The sequence below is a fragment of the Triticum dicoccoides genome, chromosome 4A (genome assembly GCF_002162155.2).
Source record: "Triticum dicoccoides isolate Atlit2015 ecotype Zavitan chromosome 4A, WEW_v2.0, whole genome shotgun sequence".
In the NCBI taxonomy this organism is placed as follows: Eukaryota; Viridiplantae; Streptophyta; class Magnoliopsida; order Poales; family Poaceae; genus Triticum; species Triticum dicoccoides.
The window spans coordinates 672,359,699-672,372,720 of record NC_041386.1 but is presented as its reverse complement, the minus strand read 5'-3'; the positions used below and the strand labels follow the sequence as shown (position 1 = coordinate 672,372,720).

General features: G+C 43.6%; 1 pseudogene; it reads left to right on the top strand.

Annotated features, from left to right (window-relative positions):
• Positions 1-11,316: 11,316 nt before the first annotated feature.
• On the top strand, positions 11,317-12,812 carry LOC119289671 (annotated as a pseudogene).
• Positions 12,813-13,022: the final 210 nt, after the last annotated feature.

Below are 13,022 nucleotides of genomic sequence, written 5' to 3'. Positions count from 1 at the left end.
TCCTCTTCGCCCAGAACTCATTCTCGGCGGTGACATCCTGTGGGAAGCGCTTGCGCCACAACGCCACGGCGTGCTCGTCTGCCTCGGCGATGAGAAGGCGACGCTCCCGCCTCCCCTGGAGGCGGCCATCCTTCTCGCTGATTAGACGCGGGGGAGGCGCGAGGTCCTGCGCCTACTCACACGTCCACACGTAGGAGTTCATATGTGACCGAGGCCGCCCGAGGTGCCACGCTGCCGCGTCGTATGCACGGGTGGTCTCAAATGTTCCGACTCCGAGGCGTGTATCGCTGGAGCGGATCTTCTTGTAAAACACGCCGGAGGGGCAAAGGCGGATGCCTCGGTAGCCCAAGCTACTCTGGGGGCGCGGCGGCATGGCGGGGCGCTGGAAGAGGGGGGGAGAAGGCGCATCGGCGGAGGGGCACTGGAAGAGGCGAGGAGAACGCACGGGCGGCAGGGTGCCGGAAGAGGCGAGGATGAAGGCGCAGCGGGAGGGAAATCGTGGCGGTTGGAGGGCGCTGGAGCGTGGCTTTGAACGAGCGCGCGCCCATTTTTTTCGTCCGCCTACTGGAACACACCGCTCGGCGTCTCGCGTGCCCAATTGGCGGTTTATCCAGCGCGCGGATATTTCGCGCGCCTCTTGGAGATCATAGTGGGGAGCATCATATACTAGTGGTGGTGTCTTAGCCAGTATCATGTACTCAGGAATAGAAACACGCTGATGTGGCACAGAATTAAAGAAGAGCGGGAGAGGGTTGAAGTAACATAGATAGATACCGTATCATATTAAATGATATGCTACTCTTTGTCATGAATGGCAATAAATATGATCACCTATGATACTACTCTATGATACTATGCACTGTAAAGGTAGTACCATACACTAGAATCATATGCATGATACTAATATAGGATACTTCCCACTATGAGTAGCTTAAGAGCAAGTACAGTAAGGTGACATAAGCAGGCTATAAGGACTCGAATATTATATTTTTGCTTAGTTGAAGGAGAGAGAAGAGAAGCGGGCTCTTGGTTAGTAGCTGGCTTTGACACGTTTCCGTCATATCTATAATTTTTAATTGTTTCATTCCAATATTCTACAACTTTGATATACTTTTGGCAACGTTTTATACTATTTTTGGGACTAACATATTGATTCACCGCCCAGTGCCAGTTCCTGTTTGTTGCATGTTTTTTGTTTCGCAGAAAATCCATATTAAACAAAGTCCAAACGCGATAAAAACTTATAGAGATTTTTTTTGGAATATATGTGATTTTTGGGAATTCGAATCAATGCGAGACGATGCCCGAGGAGACGGCAAGGCAGGGGGCGCGCCCCAGGGATTAGGGCGTGCCCTGGGCCCCAATGGCCACCGCGTTAGTCGGTTGGTGCCCTTCTTCGGCCGCAAGAAAGCTAATATCCGGATAAAAATCGTGTTAAAATTTCAGCCCAATCGGAGTTACGGATCTCCAGAAAATTTAAAAATGGTGAAAGGCCAGAATCTGGGAGCACAGAAACATAAGGAAACAGAGAGAGAGATCCAATATCGGAGGGGCTCTCGCCCTCCGCCGCCATTGAGGCCATGGACCAGAGGGGAAACTCTTCTCCCATCTAGGGGGAAGGTCAACGAAGAAGAAAAAGGAGGGGAGCTCTCTCCCCCTCTCTCCTGATGGCACCGGAACACCGTCGAGGCCATCATTGTGACAGCGATCTACACCAACAACTTTGCCGCCGTCATCTCCAACTCTCCCCCCCTCTATGGAGCGGTGTAATACCCCTTCTCCCTGCTGTAATCTGTACTTAAACATGGTGCTCAACGCTATATATTATTTCCCAATGATGTATGGCTATCCTATGATGTTTGAGTAGATCCGTTTTGACCTATGGGTTGATTGATGATCATGATTCGTATGAGTTGCATGTTTTATTATTGGTGTTGTCCTATGGTGCTCTCCGTGTCGCGCAAGCGTGAGGGATCCCTGTTGTATGGTTTGCAATATGTTCATAATTTGCTTATGATGGGTGGCGTGAGTGACAGAAGCACAAACCCGAGTAAGTAGGTTGTTTGCGTAGGGGAATAAAGAGTACTTAATACTTTAATGGTATGGTTGGGTTTCACCTTAATGATTTTTAGTAGTTACAGATGTTTGCTAGAGTTCCAATCATAAGTGCATATGATCCAAGATGAGAAACTATTTTAACTTATGCCTCTCCCTCATATAAAATTTCAATAACGATTACCGGTCTAGTTATCGATTGCCTAGGGACAAATAACTTTCTTGAGTTACAAAAATCTCTCTACTAAAACTAATTTAGTTGTTACTTTATCTAGACGTCCCCTAGATTTTATTTACGCGCTATTTATTATCTTGCAAACCTTTCCTACAACACCTACAAAGTATTTCCAGTTTCATAGTTGTTCTAGGTAAAGGGAACGTTAAGCGTGCGTAGAGTTGTATCGGTGGTCGATAGAACTTGAGGGAATATTTGTTCTACCTTAAGCTCCTCGTTGGGTTCGACACTCTTACTTATTGAGAAAGGCTACAAATGATCCCATATACTTATGGGTTATCAAGACCTTTTTCTGGCATCATTGCCGGGGAGCAATAGCATTGGGTGAGTATTCTCGTGTGTGCTTGTTTGCTTTATCACTGAGTTGATTTTATTTTCTGTTCTAAATTGTTCTCTGTCTTTAGTTATGGATATGGAACACAAAATACGAAAAAATATGTGTACTTGCTACTCATGGAGATGAGGAACCTCCTAAAACCCTCGATCCTCATTATGTGAAAGATATTATGAACTATTTTAATAATCCTGAGAAAACCCCATTCAATTATATAATGGGAGACACGTTGGATCAATGTGAATACTTAAGGGATTACCGCTTGACTCGAAAAGGGAAACTCTTATGGGCTAAAATTCATATGTTGCATTGGTATGCTCGGAATTTATGCCTGAGATATGATTATACTTGTTTCTCTAGGATGAAGGCTCCACACATTCCCTTTTCATGCAAATTTAACGATAATGAAACCCTATCTTCTTATGTTAATGGTAGATATGATTACTATGATGTGGAGAGAATAGAAGAATTTGTTGCTTTTAAGGTTGTTTATGAAATTGAATTTTTGTTTGAAAAGTATGAAGCTTTTGATGGTGATGTTGATAGGCCTGATTTTTTTGCTATACTTAAATATAGCAATGAGAATTATGAATACAATGCCGATATTGACGCGTTTATTGAGAAAGTCTCCGCTGTTCAAGAAGAGACTAATATTTTGCAGGAATCTATGGAAGAAGAAGTTGATGACACCGTGAGCTCATTAGATGAAAAAGATGATGAGGAGAGCAAAAACAAAAGGAGGAAGAGCGGATTAGCTACCTGTGCCCACCTTCTAATGAGATTAACTCTTCAACTCATACATTATTTAATTTCCCTTCGTGCTTACCGAAGGATTAATTCTATGATGATTGCTATGATCCCTTGGATTCGTTTGCAATATTCATTTTTTATGAACTTGATGCTTGCTATGCTTGTGGCCATGATACCAATATGAATGATGCTTATGGAGATGAGCTTGCTATAGTTCCTTATGTTAATAATGAAATTGTAACTATTGCACCCACGCATGATAGTTCGATTATCCTTTTGAATTCTCCCAACTACACTATACCGGAGAAGTTTGCGCTATGGAGATGAGCTTGCTATAGTTCCTTATGTTAATAATGAAATTTAACTATTGCACCCACGCATGATAGCTCGATTATCTTTTTGAATTCTCCCAACTACACTATATCGGAGAAGTTTGCGCTTATTAAGGACTATATTGATGGGTTGCATTCTACTATTGCACATGATGATTTTGATAAATATATTATGCATGTGCTTGCTACTCCTACTTGCAATTATTATAAGAGAGGAACTACATCTCCACCTCTCTATGTTTACAATACGATAAAATTACAAGAAACTGCTTATGCTATGTATTGGCCTTTACTTGATGTGCATGAATTGTTCTTTTATGACATGCCGATGCATACGAAGAGAGTTAAACTTCGTTGTTGCATGATATATATTACTTTGTGATCACTACTAAATTACAAATCATTGTTAATTAAAATTGGCTTTGATATACCTTGGGATCTGGGTGGATCCATTACTTGAGCACTATATGCCTAGCTTAATGGCTTTAAAGAAAGCGCTGCCAGGGAGACAACCTGGAAGTTTTTGAGAGTCATTTATTTCTATTGAGTGCTTTTAAAAGGTTTAAAAACAAAAAATAAAGTGGGGAACCTACAAATTTTCAAAAAGAAAAGTGAAAGTGAGAAAGACAAACACCGTTGAAGTCGGGGACATCCGTGAATTCATGCCCATGGATACTTTGTGAATCTCGATTACAGAAACTTTTCAACAAAAATAATTTTCCCATTGTACAATTAATTGTATTATAAAATTAATGTGCCAAGATTTGCCTTTAGGATGATTAAATTGTTTGTTTGGTTTGTGCAGTGCAAAAACAGAAACTTTGGCTATAGCGCGTGAATTTTTGTTTTCTATTGGAATGTCGAATGTTTATGAAACCTTTTGCACAGTACTTATATACGAATTTTTTATCTTGTCCTAATTGTTCAGAATTTTTGGAGTTACAAAAGTATGGTAGATTTCCAGATTGCTACAGACTGTTCTGTTTAAGACAGATTCTGTTTTTGATGCATTGTTTTCCTAGTTTTGATCAAACTGTCAATTTTATCGGTGGTACAAGCCATGGAGAAGTTATAATTCAATAGATACAGTGGAAAAATAAAATATGAATGAGTTTTCAACAGAATTTGAAGTGGTAATTTGCTTTATTAAACTAACGGATCTCACGAAGGTTTTGTAAAGTTTTGTGTGATTGAAGTTTTTAAGTTTTGGGTGAGATCACGATGGATGAAGGAATAAGGAGTGGCAACAGTCTAAGAATGGGGATGCCCGAGGCGTCCCAAGGTAATATTCAAGGACTCCCAAGCAACTAAACTTGGGGATGCCCCGGAAGGCATCCCTTCTTTCTGTTAACGATCATCGGTAATTTTACTTGGAGCTATACTTTTTTCGTCACATGATATGCGTAAATCTTGGAGCGTCGTGTGCTTTTTATTTTTATTTTAATAATGCACCATGCTGGTATGAGATAGTCCTTGGTTGAATTATAGAATGCTCTTTGCACTTCACTTATATCTTTTGAGTATGGCTTTATAGAATGCTTCATGTACTTCACTTATATAATTTGAAGTTTGGATTGCCTGTTTCTCTTCATATAAAAAACTGCCATTTGTAGAATGCTCTTTGCTTCACTTATATTTGTTAGAGGGTGGGCATATCTTTTGTAGAAATGATTAAACTCTCATGCTTCGCTTATATCTATTGCGAGAGTTGACAGGAATTGGTCGTTCACATGATTAGTCATAAAATCATACAGAAAACTTGTAGATCGTTGAATATGATATATTTGATTCCTTGCAATAGTTTTTGATATAAATATGGTGATATTAGAATTAGGCTAGTGAGTAATTATGGATTGGTAAGAATACTTGTGATTCCCGTAGCATGCACGTATGGTGAACTGTTATGTAACGAAGTTGGAGCATGAGGTATTTATTGATTGTCTTCCTTTTTGTGGAGGTCGGGATCGCGTGATGGTTAACTCCTACCAACCCTTCCCCTAGGAGAATGCGCATAGTACTTTGTTTTGATAGCTAATAGACTTTTAGAACAAGTATGTGAGTTCTTGATGACTAATGTTGAGTCCATGGATTATACACACTCTCACCCTTCCACCATTGCTAACCTTTCTAGTACCGCCCAACTTTCACCGGTGCATTACACCCAGCATGTACCTTCCTCAAAACAGCCACCATACCTACCTATTATGACATTTTCATAGCCATTTCGAGATATATTGCCATGCAACTTCCACCGTTTCGTCTATCATGACACGCTTCATCATTGTCATATTTCTTTGCATGATCGTAAGATAGCTAGTACGATGTTTACATTGCTTGCCCTTTTTGATGTCATTTGCTACGCTAGATAATTGCATAGCTCGGTACACCGCGAGAGGCATTCATATAGAGTCATACCTTTGTTCTAGTATCGAGCTATAATTTTGAGTTGTAAGTAAATAAGAGTGTGATTATCATCATTATTAGAGCATTATCCCATGTGAGGTTATCAAAATAAAAGAGGCCAAAGAAGCCCAAATAAAAAAGGGCCAAAGAAGCCCACCAAAAAAAGAGAAAAAAAGGAAAAAAATAAAAGAGAAAATAAAAAAATGAGAGAAAAGAGAGAAGGGACAATGTTACTATCCCTTTTCCACACTTGTGCTTCAAAGTAGCACCATGATCTTTATGACAGAGAGTCTCCTATGTTATCTCTTTCATATACTAGTGGGAATTTTCCATTATAGAACTTGGCTTGTATATTCCAACGATGGCCTTCCTCAAATGCCTAGTTCTTCATGAGAAAGCAAGTTGGATGCATACCCACTTAGTTTATTTTTGAGCTTTCATAAACTTATAGCTCTAGTGCATCCATTGCATGGCAATCCCTAATAACTTGCATTAATATCTATTGATGGGAATCTCCATAGCCCGTTGATACGCCTAGTTGATGTGAGAATATCTCCTTCTTTTTGTCTTCTCCACAACTACCATATTCTATTCCACCTATAGTGCTATGTCCATGGCTCACGCTCATATATTGTGTGAAAGTTGAGAAGGTTTGAGAATACTAAAGTATGAAACAATTGCTTGGCTAAAACCAGGGTTGTGCAAGATTTAAATACTTTGCATGGTGAAGATGGAGCATAGCCAGACTATATGATTTTGTAGGAATAACTTTCTTTGGCCATGTTATTTTGAGAAGACATGATTGTTTTATTAGGATGCTTGAAGTATTATTGTCTTAATGTCTAATGATAGACTATTGCCTTGAATCACTCGCGTCTTAATATTCATGCCATGATTAGATTATATGATCAAGATTATGCTAGGTAGCATTCCACATTCAAATTTATCTTTTTTTTATCATTTACCTACTCGGGGACGAGCAGGAAGTTAGCTTGGGGATGCTGATATGTCTCCCTCGTATCTATAATTTTTGATTGTTCCATGCTAATATTCTACAACTTTCATATACTTTTGGCAAATTTTTATACTATTTTGGGACTAACATATTGATCCAGTGCCTAGTGCCAGTTCCTGTTTGTTGCAATTTTTTTTCACGGAAAATCCATATCAAACAAACTCCAAACGCGATAAAAACTTACGAAGATTTTTTTGTAATATATGTGATTTTTGGGAATTGGAATCAACGCGAGACGATGCCCGAGGCGGTGGCAAGGCAGGGGGCGCGCCCTGGGCCCTTGTGGCCACCCCGTAAGGCGCTTGGTTCCCTTCTTCGGCCGCAAGAAAGCTAATATCCGGATAATAATTGTGTTAAAATTTCAGCCCAATCGGAGTTACGGATCTCCGGGAATTAAAGAAATGGTGAAAGGTCAAAATCTGGAAGTCGCAAAAATAGAAAGAAACAGAGACAGAGATCCAATCTCGGAGGGGCTCTCGCCCCTCTGCCGCCATGGAGGCCATGGACCAGAGGGGAAACACTTCTCCCATCTAGGGGGGAGGTCAAGGAAGAAGAAGTAGTAGGGGGGCTCTCTCCCCCTCTCTCCCGGTGGCACCGGAACACCGTGGGGCCATCATCGTGACGGCGATCTATACCAAGAACTTCGTCGCCGTCATCACCAACTCTCTCCTCCTCTATGCAGCGGTGTAATACCCCTTCTCGCCACTGTAATCTCTAATTTATGATGTTTGAGTAGATCCGTTTTGTCCAATGGGTTGATTGATGATCGTGGTTGGTTTGAATTACATGTTTTATTATTGGTGCTGTCCTATGGTGCTCTCCGTGTCGCGCAAGCGTGAAGGATCCCCGTTGTAGGGTTTGCAATATGTTCTTGATTTGCTTATGGTGGGTGGCGTGAGTGACAGAAGCACAGACCCAAGTGAGTAAGTTGTTCGCGTACGGGAATAAAGAGGACTTGATATTTTAATGCTATGGTTGGGTTTTACCTTATTGATCTTTAGTAGTTACGGATGTTTTCTAGAGTTACAATCATAAATGCATATGATCCAAGAAGAGAAAGTATGTTAGCTTATGTCTCTCCCTCATATAAAATTGCAATAACGGTTACCGGTCTACTTATCGATTGCCTAGGGACAAATAACTTTGTTTCGTTACAAAAAACACTCTAACAATACTAATTAGTTGTTTCTTTATCTAAACAGCCCCTAGATTTTATTTACGTGCTCTTTATTATCTTGTGAACCTTTCGTACGACACCTACAAAGTATTTTTAGTTTCAGACATGTTCTAGGTAAAGCGAACGTTAAGCGTGCGTAGAGTTGTATCGGTGGTCGATAGAACTTGAGGGAATATTTGTTCTACCTTTAGCTCCTCGTTGGCTTCGACACTCTTACTTATCGAGAAAGGCTACAACTGATCCCCTATTCTTGTGGGTTATCAGGCTCTAGCACGAGCCCCAAGACACTTTTTGAGGCTGTAAGCTGAGCTAACTACTAATAAAGTAGTACACATATAAAACCTACTATTGTACATGCCGGCTACAAGGTTGGCTCTAGATGACATGCCTACTCCTTATAACTTGGCTATATTATTAACCATGCTCTAAGGGTGTTGTGTTCCATGTAGCCTTTATCTCCTCGTCTTTTTCAATGTCATATAGTCGGAATGCATTGTTACTCAGGACTTGGGAGATTATGAATGGTCCTTCCCAAGGGAGAGCGATTTTGTGGAATTTCTTTTGTCGCAGTCGGAGAACCGGCCAGGCCGCTGACTGTGAAGATACGCCCACGCACTTGCCGACTATGATACCTTTGCAACGTTTGTTGATAAAGAAGAGACTAAACAAGGGCGAGCTATCGAGCTTCTTCCAGGAGATCGAGTCCATCCTAGCACACCTCTTCTGCTTCAGCTTCTATGTACGCCAGTATGCTAGGACTTCTTGAATCAGGTCAATAGCCCTTGGTATTTGTACCACTCCATCATTCTCTACTCGTGTTGACTGCTTCGGTTGGTCTTTGTTGACAAAAGGATTTTCCACAACAGTCGGCTCATGCAATTGTTCTGGGAAAATGTCGGGTGGAACTGGTCATTGAGTGGAACCAATCTTAGCTAGTGAATCGGCCGCTTCATTCTCCAGTCTCGAGATGTGAACCAACTCCAATAAAGCCTTCAAATTTCCCTTCCAATTTCTGGATGGCTGCACAATAAGCAGACATTGATTCGCTCCTAACGTCCCACTCTTTCATCATTTGCTGGACGACGAGATCCGAGTCGCCACGGACCAGCTGGTGGGTAATGCCGAGTGAGACTGCTATTCAGAGTCCATATAGGAAGCCTTCATACTCTGTTGCATTACTGGATGCTATGAAGTGGATCTGTAGGACATAACTTAGCTTGTCACCCTTAGACAAAATGAGGACTGCTCTAGCCCCCGCGCCAGCCAACATCTTTGATTCATCAAAGTACATAATCCAATTCTTCGAGTGTAGCAGGGTGGGTGGATCATGGGATTAGGTACATTCAGCAACAAAATTAAGGAGGGCTTGTGACTTGATTGCTTTCCTTGGCTCACAATTCAAGTCGTATGGAAGCAGCTCGATCACCCATTTGGCCACTCGGTTAGTGGCATTTCGATTGTTAATCATATTCAAGAACGGGGTCTAACTATCCACAGTAATTTGGTGTACCTGGAAATAATGAGCCAGCTTCCGCGCCGCCAGGAAGATGCAGACATGGTAGCTTCTGGAAGTGTAGGTATCTTTGCTTTGAGTCGGTGAGGACCTCGCTCAGATAATATGTAGGCTGTTGTACCTTTTGTACCTTGCCTTCTTCTATTTCTACTATGAGGACCATACTGACCACTCGGTTGCCACGAGGTAGAGGAGCATTGGCTCTGACTCCCGTGTAGATTGCTACTCCCGTAGGAATTTTTGGATTCCCCGAAGAGGAAAGGTGATGTAGCATAGCAGCAGAAAGTATTTCCCTTAGTTAACTAACGTTTATCGAACCAGTAGGAGGCAGCACACTAAAAATGTTATCAGTACCTGCACACAAACAAATAAAATTGCTTAGGCAAGGGGGCATCCCTCCCGTTGTTTTTGCCAGTTACAAGATTAAAAGCAGATAGTGATAGGCAAAGTGGCAAAAATAGTAAAGAGCAGATAAAGAGCAACTGTAGAAGCTTTTTGTATTAATGAAAAAATAGATCCGGGGGCCATAGGTTTACTAGTGGCATCTCTCTCGAAAGAATAACAACGGTGTGGTAGAAGACTACGAACTGCATACAACAATATCGACCAACATATAGTACCATATTGCCAACATTTTAAGGAAACATGGATTAAGTTCTGTTTCGTTTAATTTCTGGCACCCAATATGTCCACTTTCTAGCAAAGGTCATAGGCCTTTCTCTACAATTTTTTAACTTTTTATGGACAAGCTACTTAATTATCTTTTCTTCTAGTGGACAATACTCACTCTTAATCCACAAACTGATATGAGAGTTGTTCTGAGAAGACACCGCCTGTTGTCATAGGGGGTCGTCCTTCTTCTTCTCTCCCTCTTACACTTTAGTAAAGCAGGAGGAGAAGTGAAGGACGGCCATCACCGACAGTCAAAATTACAACAGGTGAGTGAGTATACACCATATATACAACCACTTGAGAGATGGGCCGCCTGATGACATAGGGTGTCGCTCTTCTCTCTCTTCCTCTCTAAGACCTTGATAAAACAGGAGACCTTGGTAAAGCACGAAGAGAGGGGGAAGAAAGGCCATCACCGATGGTTGTAATTATAGTGAGTGAGTTAGTATACACCATATATACAACCACTTAAGAGCGAGAAGTGTCCACCCGAAGGACAAATATGGACTTTTGTCGTAACAGTTATTTCTTTGTTATTGTCATAAACCTTCTTTAGTGAAAAATGTCTTTTATCTAAATGCTCGCTGAAACACACCAGAAAATCCTCAGTTTTGCAGAGTTTCGCAATCTACTGAATCAAGCATGAAATTTTTCTCAGCTATAACAAGCCACCGTGTGCACGTGTTCCGTTGGTGTCCTTCCATCCCACAGTTCTTGCATTTGCCATGTCTTTGTCATTTCTTGGGGTCATCCTCAGTTAAAGGCAGGTGGCTTGCTTGTGACCTTCGCGTCGACAAATGCTGCAGAAACATTTTAGCTTGCTCAGCCCCTCATAAGGAACCTTCTCTTTGCTTTTAGTTGGACGCCGGAGACCTCTCTGCTTGTCCCGTTGGCAGGGTGGTCACGCGCAACAAGCGCCTCGGCGTCCCAGAGTAACGATTCATCTTCCGCGTCATCGTCCGCTCCGGCATCGGCGAGGAGAGCTACTGCCCGCGCAGCATCCTGGAGGGCCGCGAGGAGTTGCCCACCCACCAGGACGCGCTGGACGAGATGGACGCCTTCTTCGACGAAGCCATCGCCGAGCTCTTCGCCAGGAGCGGCGTCGCGCCCCGCGACGTCGACGTGCTGGTCGTCAACGTCTCCTTGCTGGCCCCCGCGCCGTCGCTCGCCTCCAGGATCGTGCGCCGCTTCGGCATGCGCGAGGACGTCGCCGTGTACAACCTCTCCGGCATGGGGTGCGGCGCCAGCCTGATCTCGCTGGACCTCGCCCGCAGAGCGCTGCGCACGCGGCCAGCGTCGCTAGCTCTCGTGGTCTCGTCCGAGTCCATGGCTCCTAGCAGGTATGCCGGCACGGAAGAGTCCATGATGATGGGCAACTGCCTCTTCCGCAGCGGAGGCTCCGCCGTGCTGCTCACCAACAACCCGTCGCTGCGCGGGCGCGCCAAGATGTCTCTCCGCCATCTCGTGCGCGCAAACATAGCCGCCGACGACCAGGCGCACGCGTGCGCGCTTGCAGCGGGAGGACGGCGACGGACACATGGGGATCAGCCTCAGCAAGGATTTGCCGAAGGCCGCTGTCCGGGCCATGACCCTGAATCTACGGCGCCTCGTCCCACGCGTCCTCCCCGTGTCCGAGTTGCTGCGGTTCGCCGCCCACTACCTATCTAGCAAGCTTCTATCCCACTCTTCCATGCAGGTGACGGCAGACGGACGACTTCCCAAGGTCAACTTTAAGACCGGCGTGGAGCACTACTGCCTCCACCCCGGCCGCGCCGCCGTCGTCGAGGCTGTACGGGAGAGCCTCGGTCTCGACGCCCACGACGTGGAGCCTGCGCTGATGACACTGCGCCGGTGGGGGAACGCGTCCGCCAGCAGCCTCTGGTACGTGCTGTCGTACATGGAGGCCAAGGGGAGGCTGAAGAAAGGGGAGAGGGCGCTCATGCTCACCTTCGGCTCCGGATTTAAGTGCAACAGTTGCCTGTGGGAGGTGACCGGCGACATGGCTGACAAGGGCGCGTGGGCAGACTGCATCGACGACTACCCACCGCCACCGGAGAGCGCCACTACCAACCCGTACATGGACAAGTACAGCTGGGTTAACCAAGTCGACACACCAGTGTTATAGCTATATATATGTGCTGTTAACCTTGTTGCGTTAGCTCGAATATCGTAAGGGGGTGTCTGTATGCATCATCATTTGCAGGTCCCGTGTGTTTGCGTTGTATAGCATGATTCGTACGTACTCTCGGTCTTTCATCAGACCCAGGTATGCTGGGACTGAGGATATATACCTAGTACTGTACATTGCAATAAAGCCTCTCCACATGTTCGGTTCGTGAGTAATAGTGTAACATGCAACCACATGGTATGTGTGGTAAGCAATTTCATATTTGAAATGATGCTGTTGAGTTATGAGGCTTTATTTAAGTGGTGATTTAGATAATAGAGAATAGAAGTAGATGTAAAATACAAAAAAAAAATAGTGTAACATGCATCTATATAGTATATGGGCCTGTTTCATTAGAATGGTTTTAAA